General features: G+C 39.3%; 1 pseudogene across 1 annotated transcript; it reads right to left on the bottom strand.

The window, feature by feature from the left end:
• Positions 1–2035: 2035 nt before the first annotated feature.
• On the bottom strand, positions 2036–14144 carry LOC114318538 (TPR repeat-containing thioredoxin TDX-like; annotated as a pseudogene). Its single transcript, XR_014333896.1, has 10 exons — positions 13953–14144; positions 10617–10757; positions 10462–10548; positions 10290–10370; positions 10111–10174; positions 9685–9825; positions 9267–9384; positions 8758–8866; positions 7587–8228; positions 2036–2428 (listed from the first exon to the last, which is right to left on the bottom strand). The product of XR_014333896.1 is annotated as a TPR repeat-containing thioredoxin TDX-like (transcript).
• Between the last annotated feature and the right edge of the window lie 3682 nt (positions 14145–17826).

Genomic DNA, 17826 nt, shown 5'->3' on the forward strand with positions numbered 1-17826 from the left:
TCAAGTTCTAGCCAACTTCCCCAGCCAGAAGCTTTAGAAGAAGAAGAGGAAGCCGCAGTCTCATCCCATGCAGAAGGCTTCGGGGTAGAAGAAGAGCTTCCAATATCCATTTTTGCAAAGTCTTGGATTAAAGAAATATGAACAATAGGTTCGTGATCCAAAGGTCAATGATTTGCAAAAACTTCCATGACTTAAATAAATGGAGATGGATAGGGGTGGCTAATAAATGCATGAAAATTCTTTCGAAGGCGAACATCATTATCTAACAACTCTTTGTATGCTTGATCTATGTCAAAGAAGGTTTGTTTGGCCATGCGAATTGTATCATTCCTTTCGACTACTTAGATAGTAAGTATTGAGTATATTAGTGCGGAGGGTAATGTTGGCTGTATAATTTGTATAAGTCAACATTACAAGAATTTTCACTTTTGGCGACTAAATTTGTAGTCGCCAAAAGTCAATTTTAGTCGCCGAAGGGCTTTAGTGACTAAGGGCTGGTTTGGGGTGTCCTAAAAAAGTGCACTTTTTGTCTTTTTGGACTAAAAAAGTTGAGAAAAAAATATGGAGGTTTGGGTTAACTTTTTGGATTTTTATAAAAAAATGTGTATTAAAAAATTGTATAAAAAGAGTGTGTAAGAGATGAATAGTGACAGGTGGGCCCCAGCCGTACAAATCGGAAGGTGTGAATGGGAGTTGGAAATTATTGGCTATTTTTTGTACAAAGCACTGCACGGTTTTGTTTGGTCTGTGGGGGTTATCACGGGTCCCATTTTAATAATTTGAACCGTTCAATATGTATAACTCGTCGAACACTATGTACCTATAAAAAATCACGTTAATCGGATATCGATAGCTATCTGATCAGATATATTTATTTTTCAATCATTAATTATAATACCATCCATTTGTCGTACATAACTGATCTGATCATATAGTTATCGATATCCGATCAATGTGATTTTTTGCAGACATATAGTACTCGACGAGTTCTACACATTTACGGTTCAGATTATCAAAACGGGACCCGTGATAGCCCCCGCAGGCCAAACAGTGGTGTGTGTGCAAATCACACCCAATCATTTCATATATGTGCACTGCCGCTGCACAGCAGCTGGCTTTTGGTCAATTCGGTGTGTACTTTGGGCAGAAAATAATAATTATTATTATTTTTTTTTTGTGGTGAATAGTGATATCTTTTTGAATTTTGGAGTAACTTTTTGACTTTTTGGCTTATTTAGGATAAGCCAAACCAGCCCTAAATTTTTTGGTCGCAAAATTAGTAGCCGAAGAGTAGTCAAGAAAGCTAATTGCCAAATGTAATCATTTGCCGACTAAATATTTAGTCACCAAAAGGTTAGACATTAAATTAAATTAGACCCTTTTCGGCGATCAAACTTTTAGTCGCCTAAAATCCCACCTTTTTAGCTATTAAAATTTTAGTCGGCAAAAAGTTCTTTTTTAGCTACTAAAAATTTAGTCGCTGAAAATCCCCATCTTTGGCGACTAAATGTTTAGTCGGCAAAGAGCTCCTCTTTTGGCTACTAAATATTTGGTCACCTAAAGTTCTACATTTTTTGCTACTAAAATTTTAGTCGGCAAAAGTGTGTTTATAATTTAGTTTTTTATTTTTAGCTACGAAATATTTTAGTCGCCAAATATTTGATTTTCTTTTGACTACTAAAATTTTAGTCGCCAAATGTCTTTTTTTTTGCTACTAAACTTTTAGTCGCTAAATGTCTTTTTTTCTTTTTGGCTACAAAACTTTTAGTCGCCAAATGTCTTTTTTTTTTTGCTACAAAACTTTTAGTCGCCAAATGTCTTTTCCCAATTTCTTTTTAGCTACTAATTGTTTAGTCGCCAAAAATATGATATTATGTTTTATCGCGAAATTATAATTTCTCCACAACCTGTCTATATACAATGCAACCTGTAATATGTACAAAAACAAAATGATACATACTATCAATCATTCCACAATCTCATCCATATGCCAAAATAAATAACATTAAATATCAAATTCCATACAAATCAACTATTGCCCAAACTAAAACAATAATTCCATACAAAATATATCATACAAAAATCAAAGCCTTCTGTATACAAAAAAATAAATTTACTACCAAGCAAATTACCATTTGGCATGGTACAAATTACCATCATAATCTGTACCACAACAAAAGGTGATATATGTACAACAACAAAAGTTTTCTATAGACCATGACAAAACGTCTTATATATACGCCGACAAATGGTATGTATGTACCACGGCAGTCATTATCTGTTGATTGCCAAAAGTTTTTTGTATAAGTAATAATGAACTACACAAAAGCTGAGGACGACAAAAGTATTATATTGGTTCTATACAAAAGTGAAAATTCTTCTCCATACATCAATATGGATTATCCACAAGTCCACGCAACAAAACCATCTACAAAGAAAAACAAAAAACGAAACATTAGAATTGGTTACAAAATATCAATGCAGTCAGTCACATGGAACATGTTCTAACATGCATTTCAAGGTAGAACAATCAAGAAACGTCTTCTTGGAAATAAAAGAAAGTATATATATATATATATATATATATATATATATATGTATCATGCAATATTTATTCCAACCAACTGCACAAACAATATGTAATTTCTTCATCCTATAAATATATAAAGGCAATTATTAGAATATGTAGATGTTATTTTAATAAAGTTGTTGCTTTTTTAACTAAGTGTTGCAAGTTTTTCGACTAAGTGTAAGGCGTATTCGGGGGGTGTTATGAATTTTCGCCCCCGGAAAACCCTTTTTCGAATAAGTTTAGGGTGTATTCGGCTCTAACTCCCAACCTACGGGTCCGAATTACGTTCCGTCGGTTCTCACAAGTCCTATTTGTCATGGGGGAACTGCCCGTGTGAACCACACGATGGTTCGGGGGCCATTCTGAATTTTCACCCCCATAAATTCCTTTTTCGACTAAGTTTAGGGCGTTTTCGGTTCTAACTCCCAACCTACGGGGTCCGGATTACGTTCCGTCAGTTGTCACAAGTCCTATTTGACATGGGGGAACTGTTCGTGTGAGTCACACGGTGGTTCGGGGGCAGTTTTGAATTTTCGCCCCCGAAATGCCCTTTTTCGACTAAGTTTAGAGCGTATTCGACTCTAACTCCCAACCTATGGGTTCGAATTACATTCCGCCAGTTCTCATAAGTCCTACTTGTCATAGCGAAGCTATCCGTGTGAGACACACGGTTGTTCGGGGGCTGTTTGAATTTTCGCCCCCGAAACGCCCTTTTTTGACTAAGTTTAGAGTGTATTTGGCTCTAACTCCAAACCTACGGGTCCGAATTACGTTCCGTCAGTTCTCACAAGTCCTATTTGTCATAGGGGAACTGTCCGTGTGAGCCATGTGGTGGTTCGGGGGCTGTTATGAATTTTTTCCCTCAGAAACTTCTTTTTCGACTAAGTTTAGGGCGCATTCGGCTCTAACTCCCAACCTACGGGTCCAAATTATGTTCCTTCAGTTCTCACAAGTCCTATTTGTCATGGCAAAGCTATCCATGTGAGCCACACGGTCGTTCGAGGGCTTTTTTGAATTTTCGCCCCCGAAACGCCCTTTTTCAACTAAGTTTAGAGCGTATTCGGCTCTAACTCCCAACCTACGGGTCCAAATTACATTCCGTCGGTTCTCACAGGTCTTATTTGTCAAGAGGAAGCGGTCCGTGAGAGCCACACGGTAGTTTAGGAGCTGTTTTGAATTTTCACCCCTGGAACGCCCTTTTTCGACTAAGTTTAGTGCGTATTCGGTTTTAACTCCCAACCTAAGGGTCCGAATTACGTTTCATTAGCTCTCACAAGTCCTATTTGTCATGAGGGAACTGTCCGTGTGAGCCACACGGTGGTTTGGGGACTGTTATGAATTTTTCCCACCCGGAAAGCCCTTTTTCGACTAAGTTTAGGACGTATTCGGCTCTAACTCCCAACCTAGGGGTCCGAATTACGTTCCGTCAATTCTCACAAGTTCTATTTGTCATGGAAATGCTATTTGTGTGAGCCACATGGTCATTCGGGGGTTGTTTTGAATTTTCACCCCAGAAACGCCCTTTTTCGACTAAGTTTAGGGCATATTCGGCTCTAACTCCCAACCTACAGATCCGAATTACGTTTCGTCAATTCTCACAAGTCCTGTTTGGCATAGGGAAACTGTCTGTGTGAGCCACACAGTGGTTCGGGAGTTGTTATGAGTTTTCACCCCTGGAAAGTCCTTTTTCGACTAAGTTTAGGGCGTATTCGGCTCTAACTCCCAACCTACGGGATCCGAATCACATTGCGTCAGTTGTCACAAGTCCTATTTGTCATGGGGGAACTGTTTATGTGAGCCACAGAGTCGTTCGGGGGCTGTTTTGAATTTTTGCCCCCCGAAACGTCTTTTTTCGACTAAGTTTAGGGCGTATTCGGCTCTAACTCCCAACCTACGGGTCTGAATTACGTTTTGTCAGTTCTCACAAATCCTATTTGTCATGGCAAAGCTATCCGTGTGAGCCACATGGTCGTTCGGAGGCTGTTTTGAAATTTCGCCCCCGAAACGCCCTTTTTCGACTAAGTTTAGACTGTATTCAGCTAACTCCCAACCTATAGGTCCGAATTATGTTCCGTCAGTTCTGACAAGTCCTATTTTTCATGGGGGAACTGCCCGTGTGATCCACATGGTGGTTCGGGGGCTATTATGAATTTTCGCCCCCAAAAAGTCCTTTTTCAACTAAAGGGTTGTTTGAGATGTTCTAAATAAGTACACTTTTTGACTTTTTATGAAATATGAGTTGGGTTTGAAGTGATGTGGTAGAGAGGTGGTGTGACTTAAATGAGATAATGTGACGTAAATATGACAGTGACTTTTTGACTTTTATTAAAGATGTCAAACCTGGCCTAAGTTTGGGGCATATTCGGCTCTAACTCCCAACCTACGGGTCCGAATTACGTTCCGTCAGTTCTTACAAGTCCTATTTGTCATGGCGACGCTATTCGTGTGAGCCACACGGTCCTTCGAGGGATGATTTAAATTTTCGCCCCCGAAACGCCCTTTTTCGACTAAGTTTAGCGTGTATTCGGCTCTAACTCCCAACCTACAGATCCGAATTATGTTTTGTCAGTTCTCAAGTCCTATTTGGCATGGGGGAACTATCTGTGTGAGCCACACAGTGGTTCGGGAGTTATTATGAGTTTTCACCCCTGGAAAGTCCTTTTTCGACTAAGTTTAGGACGTATTCGGCTCTAACTCCCTACCTATGGGGTCCGGATTACGTTGCGTCAGTTGTCACAAGTCCTATTTGTCATGGGGGAACTGTCCGTGTGAGCCACACGGTCGTTCGGGGGCTGTTTTGAATTTTCGCCCACCGAAACGCCTTTTTTCAACTAAGTTTAGGGCGTATTCGGCTCTAACTCCCAACCTACGGGTCTGAATTACGTTATGTCAGTTCTCACAAGTCCTATTTGTCATGGAAAAGCTATCCGTGTGAGCCATACGGTCGTTTGAGGGCTGTTTTGAAATTTCACCCCCGAAACACCCTTTTTCGACTAAGTTTGGATCGTATTCAGCTAACTCCCAATCTATAGGTCCGAATTATATTTCGTCAGTTCTGGCAAGTCCTATTTTTCATGGGGGAACCATCCGTGTGATCCACATGGTGGTTCGGGGACTGTTATGAATTTTTGCCCCCGAAAAATCCTTTTTTAACTAAGGGGTTGTTTGAGATGTTCTAAATAAGTGTACTTTTTGACTTTTTATGAAATATGGGTTGGGCTTGAAGTGATGTGGTAGAGAGGTGATGTGACTTAAATGAGATGATGTGACTTAAATATGACAGTGACTTTTTGACTTTTATTAAAGATGCCAAACCTGGCCTAAGTTTGGGGCATATTCGGCTCTAACTTCCAACCTACGGGTCCGAATTACGTTCCATCAGTTCTCATAAGTCCTATTTGTCATGGCGACGCTATTCGTGTGAGCCACACGGTCCTTCGGGGGCTGTTTTTGAATTTTTGCCCCCCGAAACGCCCTTTTTTGACTAAGTTTAGGGCGTATTCGGCTCTAACCCCCAACCTATGGGGTCCGGATTACGTTGTGTCAGTTGTCACAAGTCCTATTTGTCATGGGGGAACTGTCCGTGTGAACCACACGGTCATTCGGGGGCTGTTTTGAATTTTCGCCCCAAAACGCCCTTTTTCAAATAAGTTTAGTGTGTATTCGGCCCTAACTCCCAACCTACGGGTCCGAATTACGTTCTGTCAATTCTCACAAGTCCTATTTTTCATGATGAAGCTATCCGTGTGAGCCACATGGTCATTCGGGAGCTTTTTTGAATTTTCACCCCCGAAACGCCCTTTTTCGACTAAGTTTAGAGCGTATTCGGCTCTAACTAACCAACCTACGGGTCCGAATTACGTTCCGTCAGTTCTCACAGGTCTTATTTGTCAAAAGGAAGATGTCCGTGAGTGCCACACAGTAGTTCGGGAGCTGTTTTGAATTTTCACCCCGGAGCGCCCTTTTTCGACTAAGTTTAGTGCGTATTTGGCTCTAAATCCAGACCTACGGGTCCGAATTACATTCTGTCAGTTGTTACAAGCCCTATTTGTCATGGGGAAGCTGTCCGTGAGAACCACACGGTGGTTTGGGGGCTGTTTTGAATTTTAGCCCCCGGAACGCCCTTTTTCAACTAAGTTTAAGGCGTTTTCGGGTCTAACTCCCAACCTACGGGTCCGAATTACATTCCGTCAGTTGTCACAGGTCTTATTTGTCAAGGGAAAGCTGTCAGTAAGAGCCACATAGTGGTTCAGGGGCTGTTTTGAATTTTTACCCCCAGAACGCCCTTTTTCAACTAAGTTTAGCGCGTATTCGGCTCTAACTTCCAACCTATAGGTCTGAATTACATTCCGTCGGTTGTCACAGGTCCTATTTGTTAGGGGGAAGCTATCCTTGAGAGCCACATGGTGGTTCGGGGGCAGTTTTGAATTTTTACCCCCGGAACGCCCTTTTTTGACTAAGTATTCAACTCTAACTCCCTACCTACGGGTCCGAATTACATTTCGTCAGTTGTCACAAGTCTTATTTGTCATGGGGAAGCTGTCTATGAGAGTCACACGGTGGTTTGGGGGCTGTTTTGAATTTTCGCCCCCGAAACGCCCTTTTTCGACTACACAAATCCAATTTATTATCCTTTTAGGCAGCAACTAAAAGGAATAATTGGGAAAATAGAAAGAAAAAGAAACATAAATTTCATTCATGGCTAAATAAATTAGAGCCTAACAAACAATTTGAACAATGGCATGATGAGGTTGTCAATCGAAAGCTAGAATTTTAATCCAAAAAAAAAAAAAAAGAGTAATAGTTTCCTCAGTCATCTTGATTAATGCAAGAAGTAAGACTAAGAAAAAGCAATTGTGGGAAAATTCAATAACAAACTTACCAAGTTGTTGTGCTATGAAGTACCTAAATTTAGTCCTTAGGCCTATTTTCCAAAGGTAAGATCAGAACAAACTAATCACATTCCCAAACACCCAACTTAAACTCATCTACCTAACCCAATGGACTTCCTTACCTGCTGTAGATTTGCCACAAAGTTATGCACAGAGTAGAACCTGCCCAGGAAGAGAGTCTTCATCCACATTGCCACATCTGTCTTCATCCAAATTGATCCAAAGAACAGCACAAGGCAGAGCTTTCCATATCTAGCAACTAGCAGCAGCAACAGCAGCAGCTAGCAACGCTCCATTTCTGCAGTAGCAACTAGCCATTTCTACAGCAGCATCTAGCAACTAACAGCAGCAGCAGCAGCACTCCTTTTCTGCAGTAGCAGCACTCCAAAAACAGCAGCAACACTCTTTTTTGCTCATTGTGACTTTTCAATTTACCAAAAATATTGCTTAGACTATGGTTTAAACTCCTTAGTCAAGTCTTCTTCCACTTGTTCAATTGATTATTTTTTATAAAATAATTTAAAATGTTCATATGTAATATAAGCTACAAACAGCACAAGCATTTGCTTGCTATCTTTATATATTTATTTGCATTCTATGCTATGTATACTACATAAAATGTCTGTGGAGATGATAGCCTTTTCTCCATATGAGGTGATATAGAAGGAAATTCTTCCTTGCCTTTGTGCTTCGTAGAAGATGGTGTCCATAGTTTGAAGGGTAACCATATTACTATACATCTTCAATGTATCATCCTTGCTCACCTAATGAATGTAATAGCTGAAAAATTAACAAAAGACAATGTGTTTGCCAGCAATTTAAATAATCAAATTAACAAATAATCTAAACCATAGAATCAAGAGGCTTACTTTTATTTTACCCATTCCCATTACTAAAAAAAAAAACTAAAGAGCTATAAAAAAGAGGGGGGAGGGGGGAAGGAAGGAGAAAAAAAACTCTAGAACAAGTATTCGAATAATAAATGTCAATGTGTATACGTGGAGTCTATCATATTTAAAAATAGTAGAACCTTTTATGCCTACATAATGACGCAGGAAGTGAAAGTTTGAGAAAAATATTTAGGTGATTCTGAAAAGAATTCAATTAACTAATAAATGGGAACAAAATTATTTAATTTTTAAGCTGAGAATTAACGAAACTTGAGTTTGAATTGAATAAAATTGAATTATTGTGGTTTCTAAGGATAGGGCATGTGATATGTAAGAGTCTTTATTTCATAAAAATTAACAATGAAGTACTAAAAATTTTCAATCCAGAAAATAAAATGAATACCTATGTTAGAAGCTTTGTTCAGAGATTATTTGGAGTGTTGTCTTGCACAACATGCATATGTGGAAGGTAGATGTTTGTCTTGTGGGACCACAATTTAGCTACACTTTCTCTGCATTTCAAATCACTTTGCAAGATTTTAGAAGGATGTGAATTCAAACCATTGGTCCAATTTTAGAAAGATGTTTGTACGTTGTTTAAGAATTAAGAGTGACATGGATTCTGTGGTTTCAAAATTTTCAACTCCTTATTAACAAATCCCACAATTCAAGATCTAGTATTTCCAGTTGGTTCTTAGTCAAGTTCTGCCTTATGAGGCAAAAGTCGGGTTTGTTTTTTTATATTAATCGAAACAATCGGTTATTTTTTTTCTTTTTTTTTTTTTCCCAGTTTTGTTTTCATTTAGATCATGCTGCTTTTCTACCATATTTTTGGGAGAAAGTTTGTTACTTTCTTGAGTAGCTTTTGTTCAAGATGATTAATAGGGAACTTTATTAACAAGTATATCATACCTGAGCTTCAGCATGACGGCGTTGTCTCTTATGTTGAATCTTTCTTTCCTCTCATTCTTTGCCCAACTTCTCATACTTCCTACGATGTTCTTTAATTTTGTTGTGCATTGGGTTCAACCTGTGCAGAAAAACTTAAGTGAGATGCTAAAACAAGAAATGCTAATACAATGGTTTCACTCCTCTTTTAGCATGTTCTCATGTCTTTCACAATAATGTGTATGCTTGTTACTTGTAAGCATCTTTATCATAGCGCAGAATGCATCCTCCAAAATCTCACCCAAAAGAAAAAAATAAAAATAAAAATAAAGAAACAAAGAAAGAAAAGACAGCACCAGCTGCAAAGAAACATCAGGGAAAGATTACCCTTAATAATGTAAAAGATACATAGTATTTCAAAACATTAAAAAAGAAGGCAAACCTTCTTTAGTACAGCATTTATTTCCTCATCATAGTCCAGTTTTGAAGCCAAGTGAAGATCCTTAGCAGTCTCTCCCCATTACCCAACCATTGCCCATGCCATGCCATAGGATTTGTACCCTTTAGCCAAATTTGGATTAATCTGTAATAAGCATTCAAGGAAATGCAAAACCCATCATCACAAAAAAAACATCACATTCTAGCCATCTTCAGGACTCATACATAAGTAGAGTATAATTTAAAATTGACTATATAAATTTGATCAACCATACAGGATGATAATAAGGATGACACGAATGCAACAAATGTGATCACACCGAATGTAATGAGGATGAAATTGCAGATGCATTCATGACGTGTCCAGTATATTTCTAAATTACAATCAAGAAACTATACTATTCTACTAAGTGAGGAAAACAAGAAAAACCTCCAGAGCAGCATTGGCATCTCGGATAGCAGCATTGGGTTTCTTCATTTTATATACACAGTAGCTGTAAAAAATTAAAGAAAATTTTCTACATCAAATATAAGAACATAAACACAAAACATAGAAAGAGATACAAAGAAAGGAGTGGAAGAAAGCACCATTACTGACAAACACTTTACCTCTAGTTGCATACATAATTGCTGAGGTTAGGTTGAGCAAAATCGCCTGCGTGAGATACTCAATTGCTTCATCGGGCTTACCTGATCAACCACAAAGCCATCAAATTTTGCAAACATGTTTTTCCATGCATACATTATAGCTGTTTGTCTGTATGTAATGAAATTAAAATACCTTCAGAAATTGCTTCCATGGCCTTTGCCTTTGCGTCTTGGGCAGCATCCCGTTTTCTTCTGTGACCTCGACAGAAGGGCCTCCCATCTGCAAAATTCAATGTTAAAGAGATATCAAAATCAGCTTGCTTAATAAGAGTAACAACGCAGACACACCTTCTGTGGCAGATCATTGTCAGGTTCCACAGTTTCACCTTTAAACTCGAGATCAGATTCAACTATCTCGCTTTCTTCCTCCTCTTCAGCAGTTCCATGTGGTTGAGGCTCCTCCTCATTGTCCTCCAAATCCTCGTCACTCTATTCCACAACATAAGGCTTCTGTAATCATATTCATTAAACAAAACATTAAAACTTCAAAAAATTTAAATTGATTGACAACTCCCATGTCACAAAAAACAACCTAAAATATATACTGTCCCTTTGGTAAATTAGATGAGAAAAAAAAAATGACAAGAACATGATTTCTTATCTAGGTCAGGAGGGAAAAAAAAAAAAAAAACTCTTTCTCACCATGTGTAATTTTATTTTAAATTTTTGTATTTAGATGGAAAATTAGGTATTTTGAAGAAAAAAAAACAATTATAAAGCAACTTTGATTTCTCGCCAAATCTCACCAATTTTTGGTGAGAAACAAAAAACAAATTTAAATAGAGTTCTTATTCTCACCATTTCTCACCTCTTCAGTCAGTCAAACAATGTGATGAGAGTTTTTTTCTCTCTTCATTTCTATTATTTTTACTCACCAAAGAATTCTGTTTTCACTCATTTTCCTACATTTTCTCAACAGCCAAATAGATTTTAAATATAAACATATATATATATATATAGACACACAGAGAGAGAGAGAGATGGTTGCAGAAGTAGCAATTTGTTGTGAGAGAGAGAGATGATTCCATGAGAAAGCTTATAGCCGAGGCTGAAACAAATCAAAACCACACGAAAATCAAATTCAACAGTAAGGCATTTTCACTCACATCATATATAAGCATATAAACCAAGACAATGATGTATTGAAATGGGTTCGGCTGTGAGAGAGATTGAAAGAATAAATCAACTGAATCAAACATATAAACCAACTGAATCAAGTATAAATCAAGCATATAAAACCCTAAAGCCATAATCAGAAAACGGCGAAACAGAGGAAGGAAGACAGAGAGAGAGAGAGAGAGAGCGAGAGACACAAAGAGACCGTGAGCGAGAGAGATGATGGGTATACCTCAAATAAGGAGCGTGGATTTTCAACGTGAGGTACGTTTATGGGATCGAAATTTGATTTTACTATTAATGAAATAAGTTTTAAACGATTACAAACGAGACACTAATGGCCTCACAAAATCACCCTTAGTGAATTCTAAATAATCACAAATAAACAAAGAGGAAAGACTTCACCAAATAAATGAACCAAAATCTTCAGAATAAGAGTTGAAGAACACCCAAAATAACTTCACCAAATCAACTTCTTCAATGCCGAAGTTGTCAACCAAACTTCAAACAGTGCTTTAGGAACAAAAGCCCACCGAACTTGATGAAAAACACTGCTATTAGTTCAACAATTCCGAAACTGTGTGTTTCGCCAAAAACCACGCCACATATATATATATAATTAAATTTTAAGTTTTGTAATCAAACCCTAATTGTTATCAAATTAGATTGGGTCTCCACAAATTAAATATAATATATAAAAATATATTATAATTAATACCAAACCAAAATAAAATTCTTTAACAAACCAATTGGGTCCCACACTCCAATAAGGAGGTATACCTAACAATTCTCCCCCTACCGACTTAGGTGGAGATATCAACCATACCCACCAAAGATCGACACTTCAAATGTTTGTCCCTCGACAAAGTCTTAGCCAACATATATGAAATATTATCATCTGTGTGAACCTTTTCGAGTTGTAACAATTTCGAATCTAACACATCACAAATCCAGTGGTATCTCACATCAATGTGTTTCGATCTTGAATGAAAAGTAGAATTTTTACTCAAGTGAATAGCACTTTGACTATCACAATAAAGCATATACTTTTCTTGTTTCAAACCCAACTCTTGCAAAAATTTCTTCAGCCATAACTCTTTTTTGCAAGCTTTCGTAATAGCAATAAATTCAGTTTCGGTAGTTGAGAGAGCAACACATTTTTGTAATTTAAATTGCCATGCCACAGCTCCCCCTACAAAAGTGATCAAATACCCCGAAGTAGATTTCCTAGAATCAACATCACCGGCCATGTCAGAATCCGTGAACCCATCAAGCATCGGCTTACCATCCCCAAAACACAAACACACCTTCGAAATCCCTCGAAGATATCTTAGAATCCATTTTACCGCTACCCAATGTTCTTTACCCGGATTAGAGAGAAACCGACTCACCACATCAACAGTGTGAGCAATATCCGACCTTGTACAAATCATGGCATACATCAAAGAACCAACTGCTGAAGCATAAGGAACTTTCAACATCTCTTCCTTGTCTCTCTCACTTGTAGGACATTGATTCGAACTAAGTTTGAAGTGACTCGCAAGTGGACAACCAACCGGCTTTGCTGTATTCATGTTGAACCTCTCAAGAACTTTCTCAATGTAGCTTTCTTGAGACAACCAAATCAGCCCCTTTTTGCGATCACGAACAATTTTCATACCAAGTATTTGTTTTGCCGATCCCAAATCTTTCATAGCAAAAGACTTGCTCAACTCCAGTTTCAACCTGTTTATCATGGTAGAATCTTGACCCATAATTAACATGTCATCAACATAAAGCAAAAGAATAATAAATTTGCCATTCGGGAAATTTTTCACAAACACACAATGGTCCGAAGTGGTTTTAGAAAAACCATTATTCATCATGAAAGAGTCAAATTTTTTGTACCATTGCCGCGGGGCTTGCTTGAGACCATACAAACTTTTCTTCAATTTGCAAACAAATTTCTCTTTCCCTTTTTCCACAAAACCTTCTGGTTGCTCCATGTAAATTTCTTCTTCAAGATCACCATGAAGAAATGCGGTCTTCACATCAAGTTGTTCATGTTAAAACCTATCACCTACTTCACCCACTTAAACCTACTCCACTAAACCTAACCCACTACACCACTACCACCTCACCTACTCCACTAAACCTAACCCACTACACCACAACCACCTCCACTTCACCTACTCCTTACCTACTACACACTCACCCTCTTCTATATATAGGAATCATGAATCATTGTAATATATATAACATTACATCAATCAATAATACATACAATTTATTCTCTCTCTATCAATTTATTTTTACATGGTATCAGAGCAAGGTTAACAACCTAGTAATTTTGCTTCACCGGCGGGCGGCAACCTTGCCTTAGCCGCCCGCCGGACGATGAGAAAACTAAGCACATAACATGTCTGCCATACCTCCCAACAACGGCCACAATCGGTGCCACTATGGTCTCCTCATGTCGGACCCCCCTCCAGCAGGTCTTTCTGCTCCTGCTCTTAGGCTTGGTGTAACATAATCATCTTGGTCCAGCTCCATGCTTCCACCTTCCCATAGATCATTTTCACTGATCATGTCCCAAGAATTTCCTTCTTCAGCCAAATTTTGCGAAACTGATGCTTGGGCACTCTCTAGCTTTTCAAGGAAATCAGAGCATTCAAATCTAGATTTTAGAAGATCACACAACTCGTCGGCGAAGGAACCCATTTCCTCGTCCCATGGCTCCAGAGACCCTACATTTTCGACATCCGAACTTGTCCCCACACCTTCTCTTCCATCTCCGGCACCAAAGATCTCCAAATGTCAACCTCACTCTTCGTCTTCCTCACTCTGAAAACATTGCTCTGTTGCTCCTCCGCAACACCCACTCTCGAGCTCCCTCTCGGAAAACACTGCTACTGTCCTCCGAACCACTGATCTCCGAACCGTCTCCAAGAAGAACAACAAGATCTTCGTGGAGTTCCATACTGCAAACAGCTTGCTCACTGTGCTTGCTGGATCTGCTGAAAGAGCTCATACCCTGTGAATCAATGTATGGTCAAAGAGACAGAGGTAATGGTTGAAGAGACCAATATAACTCTGGAGCCAACCCATGTGCACTTTCTTTTATTCTACTTTTTGGTCCATAATTCCACCACCTCCCTTCTTTTCTTTTTTCTAAACCATCTTTTTGTCCCACCGCCCAAATTTTATTTTTTATTATAAAACTTAATTGGTGCTCTATTTTTATTCATTATTATATATTCATCATCACCATGCTTATCATTTCATCACTATCTCCATACTTTTTTATTATTCGATTCCCTTACTTTTCAAAAAAAAAAAAAAAAACATTCATCATTCTACAAACTCATTTTATTCATGTCGGGGCTCACCCCGATCCCCATTTTACATCAAAAAAAAAAAACAACAAAACAATCACACCTACAGTGGGATTTTTCTTCTCTACTCTGCAGCCGGTCTCTTCTTCTTGCCTCCGTCTTGGACGGCCCTTGACGGTGTTGCCTCCGTGTTTCCTAGACCACCAAGCACGTTGCCTCCTCCCTGCTCCTCCACTACAGCATATGGTGGACCTCCAAATCGGAACATCACGGTGGCCTTCCGCTTCAGCTCCTTGTTTTCTGCCTTTAGCACACTTATCTCTGCTCGCGCATCCTTATACATGCGTTGGAGCAGAGCCAGCTGGGAGTTTAACTGCTGCACCTCATTTGCCCTACTCTGCAGCCGGTTCGACAAGTTTGTAACCGCAGTCATGGTTTCCACACATGACTTCAATGTATACTGATTGGCTTCCACATCCGACTGCACTGCCATTCTTTGCTCCACAGACCGCATAGGAAAGTTCAATGGAGCAAACTCCGGGGCGCTTGGTTGAGGTTCCAGTGCCACCGCACCAGTTATCTCTCTTGTTGACTCATTGAGGTCGGGAAAGAGAGTGAGCAGCCCACGGGAAGACGAAGCCATTTTCTGGGCAACAGAGTGTTACAGCGTATTACAGAGTTTCTCTCTCAACAAAGGAAGAATTTTTCAGAGGTTTCTCTCAGTTTTTCTGTCTCAGCTTCTGCCTCAGCCTCAGCCTCCGTCTTGGTTAAATAGCCGAGGCAGCCACGCGTATCGCGCGCCACTTGACGCCAGACGACAAACGGGCGCGCCAGCCAAGGCACTCACGTGCCTCGCCATCATATCTGGCACGCCTTTTTATGGATTGGGCACGTCTTTTGATGGCACGCCTTTTTATGGATTTGGCACGCCTTTTGACAGATTGGGCACACCTTTTGAGGATGCGACTTTTTAAGGGTCCGACAAGACTCTGTAAACTGTCCCGACATTGATTCCGGTTAGCTCCTTTATGGGTCCGACAAGACTCTGTAAACTGTCCCGACATTGATTCCGGTTAGCTCCTTTATGGGTCCGACAAGACTCTGTAAACTGTCCCGACATTGATTCCGGTTAGTTTCTACAAGGGTCCAGCAAGACTCTATAAACTGTCACAACAACTGTCACAACATTGTTTGCTACAACGGTCCGACGTGACCCCATAAACTGTCTTCTACATCGGTCTGACACCACCATACAGTGTCCTCTACAACGTTATGACACCCCCATACAGTGTCCTCTACAACGTTATGACACCCCCATACCGTGTCCTCTACAACGTTATGACACCACCATCCAGTGTCTTCACCAATGGTCTGACATGACCATACAGTGTCACCTATCCTCTTTTATTTTTATGTATTTTCTTGTTTTGTAACTCTCTCCAAACTCAAGTTTGTTAGTTCCTATCCCCCTTGAGTTTGCGGGGGGCTGTTAAAATCTATCACCTACTTCACCCACTTAAACCTACTCCACTAAACCTAACCCACTACACCACTACCACCTCACCTACTCCACTAAACCTAACCCACTACACTACTACCACCTCCACTTCACCTACTCCTTACCCACTACACACTCACCCTCTTCTATATATAGGAATCATGAATCATTGTAATATATATAACATTACATCAATCAATAATACATACAATTTATTCTCTCTCTATCAATTTATTTTTACAGTTCAACTTCAAGATTCATACTTGCAGTCATGTCAAGTACAACCCGAATAGAAGACATCTTTACAACCAGTGAGAAAATCTCGTCAAAGTCAATACATTTCTTTTGCCCAAAGCCTTTCACAACAAGACGTGCCTTGTATTTCAGATTCTTGCCATCATTCTTCAATTTGAAGACCCACTTATTTTTCAGAATTTTCCTCCCTTTAGGAAACTTCACTAAATCATAAGTCTAGTTTTCAAGCAAGGAATTCATCTCCTCGTCCATAGCCTTTTTCTAATCACTTTTCTTTGCATGCTCAATTGCTTCTTGGTAGCTCTCAGGCTCCCCTTGATTGGAAATCAACACAAACTCATTGGGAGGATACTTTCTTGAAGGTTGTCGGTCCCTTGTAGATTTCCTCAACTCAAGTTGTGGTAGCGGTTCTTGAGTTGGATGCTCTTCCTTAATTTTTGGCTCAACTTCATTAGGATTAGCATCATCCTCTACATCTTCAATAGGTGGCTGCACATATCTCCCATTTTCATCATCAACTGAAGATGAAGGAGATGGATCCATGTCAATGAGATCACTAGTTTTTGGCTCCGGTTGATCACCTTTGCCAAAGTCTTCAATTGTTTGGTCTTCAAGAAACACAATATCACGGCTTCGAATGACTTTCTTGTCGACCGGATCCCACAATCTATACCCAAATTCATCACGCCCATAGCCAAGAAAAATACATTGTCTTCACTTACTATCAAGCTTGAACCTCTCATCTTTTGGAATGTGAACAAAAGCTCGGCAACCAAACACTTTCAAGTGCTCATAAGACACATCTTTTCCGGTCCAAACTCTTTCTGGAACATCACCATTCAATGGATAGGAAGGAGACAAATTGATCACGTCAATCACTGTCTTCAATGCTTCACCCCAAAAGGATCTTGGCAATTTAGCTTGTGAAAGCAAACACCTTGTTCTTTCCACAATGGTGCGGTTCATCCTCTCGGCAACTCCATTTTGTTGAGGAGTCTTCTTAATTGTCTTTTGATGCCGAATACCTTGGCTGCGACAATACTCATCAAATGGCCCAATGTATTCACCACCATTGTCTGATCGGATGCACTTCAATTTTTGCCATGTTTCTCTTTCAACCATGGCCTGAAAATGCTTAAATACTTCTAGAACTTGATCTTTAATTTTTAGTAGAAAAACCCAAACTTTCCTTGAATAATCATCAATGAAAGTAACAAAATAAAGTGCACCACCATGTGTTCTAACTTTTAAAGGACCACAAACATCCGAATGAATCAACTCCAAAACATTTTCTTTTCTAGAAGTAACATTTTTC

This window comes from Camellia sinensis, chromosome 6, assembly GCF_055761805.1.
Source record: "Camellia sinensis isolate YWXY chromosome 6, ASM5576180v1, whole genome shotgun sequence".
NCBI classification, from domain to species: Eukaryota; Viridiplantae; Streptophyta; class Magnoliopsida; order Ericales; family Theaceae; genus Camellia; species Camellia sinensis.